This window comes from Lacerta agilis, chromosome 9 (genome assembly GCF_009819535.1).
Source record: "Lacerta agilis isolate rLacAgi1 chromosome 9, rLacAgi1.pri, whole genome shotgun sequence".
Classification (NCBI taxonomy): Eukaryota; Metazoa; Chordata; class Lepidosauria; order Squamata; family Lacertidae; genus Lacerta; species Lacerta agilis.
Window position 1 is genome coordinate 30,809,128 of NC_046320.1, and position 12,384 is coordinate 30,821,511.

Sequence of the window (12,384 nt, forward strand, 5' to 3'; positions counted from 1 at the left end):
CTGAGTGATACCTATATTCGAAACTGCATCTCTGCACATGTTACAGCAGAGAAAAGATTGTATGAATATGGATCAGAGAGATGTAGTGACCCAGATCATGTTTCGGTGTAAGGCTCTCGTGCCCTTTAATCGAACTTTCTAATAACGACTCATAGTGGTATGGTCTTGTGCAAATAATAAGGTGCTTGCTCTGTCTTTGGTCTTTTTGCCATAACTTTTTTTATTGATTTTATAAAGATACATTAATAAAATTCATCACATTATCTTTTCATTTTATAACATTTTGGCTTTTTAAGGCCGTGGCTTCCCTCAAACCCTCCACATGATATTCTAATATCTATCACTTATATATATATACTTCTTAAATCAATCATTGCTCTAAATCATCATATTCAACTTAATCACAAAAATTTCATATTTACAACGATATTTCTTCGTTAATCTACAAAGCTTCTTGCAATCCTATCAACGTATTCCATTGAATACAATTATCCTTCAGATAGTCCGTAAATTTAGATGAGTCTTTGATGAATTTCTGGTCCCGCTGTTCTTGGATTCTTCCCATCATTTTATCCAGTTCCGCATACTCCAGTAATTTCACTGTCCATTCTTCCTTTTTCGGTATTTCTTCTTGTTTCCATTTTTGTGCTATTAAAATTCTCACCACAGTCACAGCATATTGGAAAACTTTAAAGTCTTGCTTTTTAATATCTGTACCAGTAATTCCCAATAAGAGGGCTTCTGGTTTTTTAACAAATGTATATTTCAACACTTTCTTAATCTCATTATATATCATATCCCAGAAGCCTCTCACCTTCTTACATTCCCACCACATATGATAAAAGGTACCTTTCCCCCCTTACATTTCCAACACTTATTATCAACCTTATATATTTTCACTAGTTTGACTGGTGTAATGTACCATCTATACATCATCTTCAAAACATTTTCTTTTAGTGCATTACATGCAGTAAATTTCATTCCTTCTTTCCACAATTTCCCCCAGTCATCTAGCATAATGTTATGACTGAAATCTTTCGCCCAATGAATCATCACCGACTTCACTTCCTCATCTTTCAAATGCCATTCCAGCAACATTTTATACATTTTTGACCATATTTTGAAATTATTACTCAATATTTCTATTTCAAATTTAGATTTAACATCTCCAAATGCTCTGTCTTTGGTCTTAATGCAGCTTTATTAAAACAAATGGGAGTTTGCTATTAGCTTTGAGACACATGTTAGCAATATGAACGTAAGGTATTTTGAACATTCAGAGAAAAGGACACGCCACAGTATGTTAATGAGAAAGCCCAATAGGGAATGACTTTACTAATCAATGAAACCTTCCCTGATACTGAATAGGTTAGAGACTGTGGTGGTATAGTCTATTCTTTGAATTACCATGTGACATTATCTGAAAGGACACAAAGAACACGGTGGTGATGATATGAAGTGTCTATTATGTATGATGATTTTCAGAGCCACATAACTGAAACAGTCATTTTTCAAACTGTTTGAGACACAACACCCAGCCATTAAGTTCTTGAACCATCACTGCTCCGGAGAACCATCCATAGCTAATCTTTGATTATGATTCTATGATTATGATTCCATTCACCTTGAACTCTGTGGGTCAGATTCCACCTTTCTGTTTTCACTTTCTTTTGAATTTCTGGCTGGGATTGAATCTATCGGTTCGGCTTTTGTTAAATTTCAAACGTAACCTCAATATTTATTGCCCAACATTTTATGAGGTGAACAAGATTGTTAGGGAAGAAGCAGCTTGCTAGCTGAGGCAGCGTCACTACATTCGCTTTCTGGCAGGTGGGTTGCTGTTGTTTATTGGGAGGGACAAGGCAAGGCAATGGAGAGGTGCGCATAGTGCAAAAACACTTGCAGAGCCAATCCAATGCTCCTGCTAGTGTGTTTGGTTGCACCAATTTCGCCACTGCCTCACCCTCTTGGTAAGCAGAAAACTAGCATAGAGATTCTGCCCCCACCTGCAGGCCTCTTCTGTGTGTGGGCAATTTCAAGCTCTCAGATTATTTCATAGAACATTTACCTGTAATAATGTCAGACCAAAATGGATTCTATCACAAAGCCATGCTCTGAACTATATTTGATATTCCCTCTACTCTTCACTCAAAGGAGGAATAAATGATTACAAAAAGTCCAAGCAGCAAAGGGTGGCATCTTCAAAGGAACTGTCCGCTGTGAAAAAGCAAGCAGTACTCTCAGAAAGAAAGAAGAGGGACAGCGACTGTCTCTGAAAATATATAATTTTTGTCATAGAGGAATTCAACTGTGAATTGACCAAAGTCAGAATGTGCATAAATTATAAACTAACTTTGAAGTTGAGCTATTTCATCATTTCAAGAGGAAAGTTCTTACATAACACTGGAAGGCATTCTGGAGGGGTAGGCTCTAAACTAAAAATAAATAACACAGAAATATTCAGCACACAAAGATAATGTGAAATTAGTGTGAGCAGCACCTACCTTCTTCAGTGAAATGGTATAGATTTAAGCTGATTCAGGGCCAAGCTAGATAGGATGCATGGAGATCTGTGGTTGGGTCTTCCATGGATATGTTTTTTTTAAACAGTAGCTGCTGCTGTTTCCCACAAAGAGTGCTATGGGTGTAGAAGCAACCCAAAACCTCCATCTTGATCAGACAGGATACAGCAATACTATTTACCACAGTAATATGACTCACCATCTGAGTCAAAGCATTCACCTTCATTTTTTGGGATTCAGTTTGAATCTATTCACTCTCATTGACTTCATCACAGCTTCCAGATAGTGGTTCAGAATGTAGAAAGCAAGCAGAGAAGCAGATATATCAGTATGCTATGTATTTGTTTGTTTGTTTGTTTGTTTACAAAAGCCCTCACAGGAATTGGTCAGCTTTTTAGTGTTTTGTAACTTCATTTCATCAATATATGCATTTTAACGCACACTTTCCCTTATTATATGCATATTTCTTCACAGTATTTGGCTGGATAACAAATCACCACATTATAAGAGGTTGTATTTTGGTCCCAAAATACATTGTGGTGTAGTGGTTAAGAGTGGTAGACTTGTAATCTGGTGAACCTGGTTCGTGTCTCCGCTCCTCCACATGCAGCTGCTGGGTGACCTTGGGCTAGTCACACTTCTTTGAAGTCTCTCAGCCCCACTCACTTCACAGAGTGTTTGTTGTGGGGGAGGAAGGGAAAGGAGAATGTTAGCCACTTTGAGACTCCTTCGGGATATCAAATCCAAACTCCTCCTCCTCCCCCCCTCCTCCTCCTCTTCTTCCCCATATCATTTCAGGAAGTGCTTATTAGGCAGCTGTGCATTACAGTGCAAACAGGAACATATTTCTCACACATCACAACTGCAAACTTCCTGACACCAATTCCTCTGGGGTTAGTTTAGCATCCTTGAGATGTACAGTCACCCCCAACACTCCCACCATGTTTCTGAAAGATGCAGGAGGAAGGTTTGACCCTTGGAATCAATGTGCAAGTTATTTGGCCTGCTAATATGTATACAAAGACCATTCATCATGGACTGGAGAATAACCACAATATCCAATGTGTGCTCAGCATGAGAGGAGAGGGGGGAGGGAAACACACACAACTAGAAAATACAAAGGCAGTGGTAAAATAGCAGAGATGCCCCCAATGTGAGAGACATTCCATTGCTCGAACATGATTTGTGCTGAATCCTGAAGTCCTCAGCCAGTGGACCTTGAGTATAAGATTGCTCCCCGAATTCCTATGTTTACACTGGATCCACTTCTTTCAGCCAGCCAGATTTTGGTAATATGAACCTGGTCTGTCTTCTTTTTTAACTATCAAATTATGGAGGAGAATTTTTATTATTATTGACCAATCCAGCATTAAGAATCTTAAAGACAGTTTGCAGAGGATGAAAGGCAGGGACCTCACATATAATGGGATGGGTTAGCAACTGGGGCGGTCAGACTTCCTATGCCTTGTTGCCCATCTCTAAACACTTGTCTTCTCACAATTACATATCTCTCTTACACATGCACTTTCTAAACATGACAATCACCAGTTCTTACTAGACACATATTGTTCACAGTCCATTGCCCCAACATTTTACAAAGACCCAGTCCTTCCCTTCCATCCTTTAACCTAATATCCACTCCAGAGGGCCATGCTCATATGACAAATAGTCTGGAAATGAAATATAGTTACTCTACACTAAGTCAAGGTAGTATCATAAACATTTAGTTTACTCTTATGATTGTTTTATATTCCTGAATGTATATTGAATACCTTGTCTTATGGTGCTTACACTGGATATTCTCAATTACAGAAACCTATTTCCCAAGTGAAGGTCATAGTATTAATCTAAGATAAGTATGCAGGAGATTAGAGCTGTCAGTGATTTAAACAAAGGCAACAGCCAAGAGCGCCTTATTAAGCCAGTTGCCAAGAGGGCCCATCATTGTTATGAATTTAAACAATAAATGCAATGAGATATTAGGGTAATTAATTAAACAGATGAGAGGCACTCCCGGAATGTACAGCTACATCCTTATAAAATGGGGGAATTGATGAAATCATAAAACTGGAGGCAAAGTTGTTGGGCTGGTAACTATAATAGGATTTTCCCATACAGAACCATTTGATATGCCTAGCAGTAGACACATTACATTAAACTTCATTCATAAATCATTAGCCCCTCACAGAACGATATTTATGAATGCATTACCCAGTCATTCGCACACTTTGCTGATATATTCAATCATTTACTTTACTTATTTTGCTTTCAAAGTGAAATGTTCTAAATAATTTGCTTAAAGTTCATAGCCATTTATGATGCTCAAGTAAAATAACAGAATTGTGAGACTGGGGTAAAATTGGAGGTCACTGGTTGATCTGATCCTCTCTTCCATTCACCCTTTCCCCACCTGTTATACAGGAGGAGAAAGGGTCTGTTCAATGCATTCTACTACACATATTTGACGTTTTTATAGCAATGGTCCATGCAGCATCAAACCCCACAATGTAAGATAAGTTTTCCTTGCCATGAATACAGAGGAACTTCCACATCTTCCTGATAAAGAATACCTGAGGGTGAGAGGGGTACTAATCCACATTCCAGCTTCTGAGAAAATAGAAACTTCTAAAGCAAGATGGAGATGTATCTATAATTGGAACTATGCATAACAAGATGCAAATGATTGTATTAAAATCTCAACAGCTGCTTCTGTCAGGAAAAAGCAGCTTCAGGAGGAGATGATTTAGAGCTGGAGGTACCTAACCCTACTTCACCTGTTCTGCAACTCATCCAAATTACTTCCCCCTCACCAGGGGCTTCCAGCTATGTTCACCCACACTTGGAGTGGGTGAGCAGAAGGAGAAAAGTGATAGATGTGGGAAGCGTTCGTCTTCTTGTAGCTTTCCCAAGCATCCTCTTCTGTAGCTGTCTGGTACATGAACACATCTTCATTGTATAACTCTTCTCAAGTACTTGCTTTTCCTTCTCCCTTGCACTTTTATGTTTTGGCTTAGACCCTCTCCACCAGCAACTTCTCTACCTCTGGCTCTGCTCCAGGGCTATCTTCCTGTAGTCCCTGAATCTGCCAGTTGAACTCCCTACCTAAAGGCCTTCCCCAAGGCAACATTACCAGAAGGCACAGATTCTGAATTGGCCAGCCACCAAGCAAAGAACTTTACTCTTTGAGTAAATGGACTCTTTGAGTCCATTCAATGGCTCCCAAATGTGAGCCTGCAAGCCATAACTCCACTCCTTAAGATTCCCTATAGCTTTGCTTTAGGGACAGTGCTCTGACTCCTATCATCCCTGATTACTGGCCAGGCTGGCTGCAGCTGACAGGAGTTGTTGTCCAAAACATCTGGAGAGCAGAAGGCTCATTGCAGAAGGCAGCTCAAATAGGACATGTGCTGATTTTAGCATGCACATTGTGTACATGTACCAAAATTATAATGTATCCAAAGGCGGAAGCATCTGTTTCTAGAGATGCCTGCAGCAGAGCATAAGATAAAAACTATAGTCTGTCCTAATAAGAGAACAATAGGAACAAATGTACATCATGCCAGAGGTGTCTAAAAACATGCAATATGTTTAATAAAATGACTGCAAAAGTGAAGTAAGTGTCTGTAACACACTTGTTTTCATTAAAGTGAAGATGATTTCCTGGCTCTTTCCAGACAATTTCCCTTTTCCCCTTGACTGACATTTTCTTCTTATTAAAAGAAAACAGAAAGAGAACAATACATCTCCAGCAAATGTTTACATATAAAGCAATACACAAGCACAGGCTTAGACATGATTCCTTCCAAGATAGCTCTGAATTGTAGATTTTAAAGCTCTCCACATTTCCCTCCAATGCTATGTTTTAAATTGCTGGGAACATTTTTTTAAAAGTTAAATGTAAATTGGAATGGATGATTTGAGAAATGCATGGCTTATCTACTTGGAGGGAACTGGAAGAGAAAAACAATAAAAATACCACACCTACCATTAAAATAAAGAATACACAACAATCCAAGCGTGCATGGAGAAGAGAGGATTGAAATCTCCAAACAATTGTTAGAAGACTCAGGATGTGAAATTCTGCGGCCTCAGTCTAGAAAAAAGACACTAAAATCAATCGCTTTGAACATGATTAACTGTGCTAGGGATCATAATCTGACAGTTTGTTGAAAAATATTTGAAATGTATCACTTTATGTTTTTAATTACATTTGCCATATGGTGGTTTTTCTTTTTTCTTTTTAAGAAGTATTAATGAACAGGATGGTTAATGCTGATGCCTGACTGGCATTTTCCATCATGCCCTGTTTTCAGATTCTTCAGGACCTGGGAGAGTTCCCACGGTAGGTAGATTCAACAGGATACTTCATAGGAGCCTTCACCAACATGTCACCATCCAGATGTTTTGGACTGCAACTCCCATCAGCCAATGGGAGCTGTTGAATTCTTTCAGGAAAGCATTAATAAAAGCCTTACGGCTGATTTTATTCTGGTTTTCCTGCTAATACTTGTAGTTTGACTTCCTGAAATCTTTTTATTGGCTTTGTTAGCCAACTTGGATGCATTTTAAAGGCAAAACATCAGGATATAACAAAGATTCCTTTTGGTGGGGGTACCATTTAGGGAGGACAAAGGAGATACTTCCTCCCCCCCCCCATTTGCCAGACTGCATGCAATGTGTTTCTGCAGCACCCATATCTGGTTAAACTTTAGAAATGTTTGCAAGTAACACTGGTGGTTTTTATTTTGCTGTTTAACAAATACTCCCAAGATTAGATCAATAACCCTACTTGTGAACCCTTGAAATCCCCCCCACTGAAATGACACCCTGATTTTAGACAAAATTAAGTGGTAATTCTAGGCTAATGGGTGGATTAACAAATCTTAGAATCTAGGTGGATGACAGTGCAAATCTTGGCATGTCTACTCAAAAGTAAGTGCCACTGAGTTTATTGGGGCTTACTCCCAGATAAGTATATATAGGATTGAAGCCTGCATATATTTTGTATCCCCTTCCTTGAAGAGAGGTTTTTGCCAGTATAGCTCTTTTTAATAATGGTGGTAGGCAGAAGCAGCTTGTCATTTTTGAGCTTCAAGTAATATACAGGTTTTGGTTAATAGTTGTAACGATGCTGATTCTCATTAGTGAACCGGTTTTCTATAATTTAATTGTGACATTCAGCTAAGGATGTTTCTTTTGAAGGTGTACATTTTTGATGATATGTGAATAAACCTTTCAAATTGCAAATATGAAATAATGGATGTTTCCTTCTGACAAAAAAATTGTCGCTCAATAAATCCTTTTTTGTCATTAATCATTGATCATTGCTTTACTTGTATAAGATGACATGTCATATTTTATACATTTTAAAAAAGTTTTCATTAGAGAAAAACAGCCTGCCTTCCAAAGCACTGCATGGTTGTTGTTTTTTTGGTTTTTTTATTATTCCCCTTTGAATATATGCCCATATTTACAGCTTCTTGAAATCTCAATGGTTTTTACCACCAGCAAGGTTGGTAGAAAGTGAGTGAACAACTATTGCTGTTTTCTGAGTATTTGCCTTTGAGAATACTCCTGCCACCCTCCTAGCCATGCTTGTGGAGACTTTGACATCCGCCCAGAAAATAGGAGGAGAGAAGAAGAACTGGGAGTTTTGTTTTTGCTCAGACTAAAAACAAGGAAACCCCTTCTGGGGATATTCAGAAACTGCTTGTGTTATTTTTATAAAATAAACCTGTAAACTACAGTGTAACCATTTCTTGTTCAGTGAGTTCACCCAAAGTCACAGTATTGATATTTTATAAGTAAATGAAAAGGCAATACAGTACTGGTAACAGAAAGACATGGATGTGCGATGACACTGGAATGGACCTTCATTGGACTCTTGTGCCTCCCAATACAGATGGGTTACTCTAGAGTTTCTCTTCCATGTACACAAAGCCAAACCCTTCATAATGTCAATGGCATAAATAGTCTGTTAGGAACAAAAGTGTGTTCTGCTCACATCAACAGTCTAGCTGTCTATCAAAGTGAGAACTCAAATGTTTCCATCCACATGTCCACAGGGAACACTATAAGTAGTGGAAATAAGGAGGCAGTGTCTTCAGAACAGAGGTGCAATCAAGGCTGGCCTTGGGGGCAGAGCTCCTGGTCCCTACTCGAACAGGAGGTCTCCCACTTGCAGCAGGATTGGCTTACCATAGTCTGAAATAGTTGAGGTCTAATTGTCATCTAAAAAAGCAAGGTGCTAAAAGGCCATTACATTCAGAGCCTAAAATTATCACTTACTTACTTACTTAGCCAAACCTTTATTAGACATTACAAGTATAGGCCATCATAAAACATCCATATATAAAATTTAAAAATATATACAAATAAACAGCCATGTAAAATATGCAATAACGAGGGTTTTCATTGGGATACCCCCCCCCCGCTATGTACTGCCATTTGCCACTCTAAGAGATACTATTGACCAAAAACTCAGGCACCCTTGCAGTTACTTCTGGGTTAATGTCTGAGAAAAAGAATCTGATATTTTCATTGTGTGCCATGATGTTAGACTACCCAAAAAGGGGGATAGCATGTGTTTGCATAGCTGGTTGTACAATGGACAGTAGAAAAGAATACAGTGGTACCTCTAGTTACGAACTTAATTTGTCCGTTCTTAACCTGAAACTGTTCTTAACTAGAGGCGTGCTTTCGCTAATGGGGCCTCTTGCTGCCACTGCGCCACCGGCACATGATTTCTGTTCTCATCCGGGGGCAAAGTTCTTAACTTGAGGTAACTCTTCCAGGTTAGCGGAGCTTGTAACCTGGAGCGTTTGTAACCTGAGGCATTTGTAACTCGAGGTATCACTGTATGTTCTACAGTGTCTGGTACATTCAAAGAACATCCACAATGTTTATCTTTTCTGGGGATGCCCTTGACAAAAGCTGATGGAAAAAGGTTCAATCAGGCTAACTTAAAGGCCTTGCATTGGACTGGAATTATTAATTTTGAGATATACATGACCCTGTTATCTGTTGCATTTAAACTGTAGAACTTAGGGGAGCAAATTTTATTTATAGCTGACTCGATGTTTTGTTTTTCAATGTCCCTTAATCTGGTTTGAATTCATTTGAATTATACAAGGTTTCCAATTATCTAACTCTACCACTATTTTAGTTCAAGTAGAAATAGTGAGTTGCTGTTATCCGTTCCCATTCTCCCACTTTTCTTTGTTTCAATAATCAATATGCAATAATTGATGCTTCCATGTAGGGCTAGCCAGAGGTTTCAAGGAAGTCCAGAAGCAGAGCATGAAGTCAACAGCCCTCTCCTATTTCTTCTCTCTCTGCAACTGTTATAGAGGCATTTTACATTATAGCCATGGAGAATCTGCTTAGCTATGAGAGTCCCATTCATTGATTTCTGAATGATCCCGAGTTCTAGTTGTATGAGAGAAGAAGAAAAGATCTACATACCAAACGTAATTGTATCAACTCCTATCTTTTCATTGCTGCTGAGCTTGATGTGTTCAGCCAGAGGTCTGGAAGGACCTACAGCACACTTACAATTGTTTGCGTGTTGGCACTTCCTGCAGTTGTGAACTTGGTGAAATAAGGGATACTAGCCACGTGTACACATATCAAAGGGCCTTTTCATATCCTTCACTGGGTATGTAGTGTGATCCCACTCTCTCTTCTCTGTATATTTGGGATATATTTGTGGAGAATATCTGAGAAGAGCTAAATTGGAAGGGATTATGTGTATATGCAATCTGAAAAATACATTTATAGACGTATTTTCAGTTACACACTAGGCACAACAAATACACTCAGCATTATTGTGCCTAAAACCAGGTTGGATTTGAGAGAGGGATAAAATCACACAAAATTCATGGTCTTGCCAGCCCCACAGTCAAAGAAACTTTAGTACACACATGAACTTGCCCCTCCCCTAGTAAGAGCTTGTTCTATCCATTGAGCTCCTCAATGCTTGAAATAAAGCAAGGGTATTAGATTAAAGATCTGGTCCAGCATTTAGCTTGGAAGACCATTCAAATATCCACAGGCATGGGTTGCTGTCCAACCTTGCCAGATGCTAGCACCATTCCTATGTCTCAGAGCTAGAAGACTTCCCAGGCTTCCTTGTTGTGCTTTACAGAGCTCTACCGATAGCAATGGAACATGTTTTCTGGGTGTATCCCTATAAGCATAATTTTGGTCAAGCAGTTTTGATGCTACTTTTAATTTTTCAGAGTGGAAGGCTCATTGGGACTGTGGCTTGCACTGGGCTTGCCAGACAAGAAATATACATACTGTGTAATTGGTGGCAATTAACGTAAAGTGCTATTATGTTAAGTTACATAATGCAATTTTCTGTGCATTCTTTGATTGTATTAAGTATTATGAACTAAAAGTGCACTGCAATGGAAATTTTGATTCATTTTCTTGCCTGCTCCCCCAAGATGGGCTTGATGGAAAGTCACAAATGATGAAGAATTTCTTTTGAAAGTTGGCAGATTAATATTTGTTACTCTTGAAAAAACGGGTTGTTATAATATTGCAGTAGATTGTACAGTTGAGCAGGGGATAAGGCTAAAACAAATGCTGTTGCAGGATAATATTTTGACAAATCTATTCAAACATGTACTGATGACAAGAGGATTTTCTAGTATTTTTTCTGGTTTAGTTAAATGTCATCATACCAATATGTTTCTATCTCTTGGAAGAATAACAAAGAATAACTTCATTCATTGTAAATTTTGCTACCCATTATCTTCCCTGTAAGTGTAAAAACAGCAAAAGGAATCCAGATTTGACTGTCCAGCGAGCAAATGCCTACCAAGTTAACATAAGCTTAAGACTGTACAATGGGACATTTGTTTTCTACATAATTCTCTGCCCTAATTCGGGGAAATTGATGGATGTTCTCACTGAATTTCTTCAAGAGGAAGAAAAGTTTTCCATCCATTTCTCAGATGTAGGTCTTGCCATCAGCAGCTGTAATATAACAACATTTTTTACTCTAGCTTTTATTTTCTTTGGGATGCTATTGCAGATATCAGCAGCAATGGTATTGGTAGCAGGGACACAATTTTGCATCCTCGACAATGCTCAGGATCTAGCATTCTAGGTAGGGGTGTGTGCGTGCGTGCGAGTGTGCATGTGCAGACAGCAGCCACCACAAAACATGGCAGAGAATATTTTGAGGGAATTCTGCAAAATAGGTGTTGTTGTTTTTTAAGGGATGAGAAAAGGAAAGATCTCAGAAAATGCCTTCCAAGAAAGTTTTATCTCTAATTAGAAGGTGGAATTCTCCTCTATCTCCCCCACCTGCAAGAATATAGCATGAACAGAGCTTCCGCCTCCCTTATCATTAAACATTGGCCTTTGCTTTAGAAGAGGAGGATTTCAAACTCATTCCTTTTTCTTAACTGCAGGTTAATTGGCCATCACTCGCTTCTGTGACTCTTCTTTCTCGTTGCTCTGATAGAGCAACACATTCAAATTTCCTTTTCTTGCCCTCCCACTTTACCCATGGATATTTTAACACTTCTGTCAGTTTTGTGCTTGTGCAGATTTGGCTCTCCTTTACTTGGAAAATAAATGTGAACAATATTCATTAGCACTGATGATTAATGACTTGTGATGTGTCTCTTTCATTTGAAAACTAATGGCCCTAAATAGTTTCAGCAAATTTGCGGAACTGGGTTTTGTGTGGCTACTTTTTATTACCTTAGTGTGAGGAGAATATTGCTGATAAGCAGGGACCAGACAGGGTATGGTGGAACTGGAAGTTAATGACTGCAACCTCCAATCTCAATATGCTGCTTATATAGGGACAGAGGAGAATTTCATTCAGTTCACAATTTAAAGT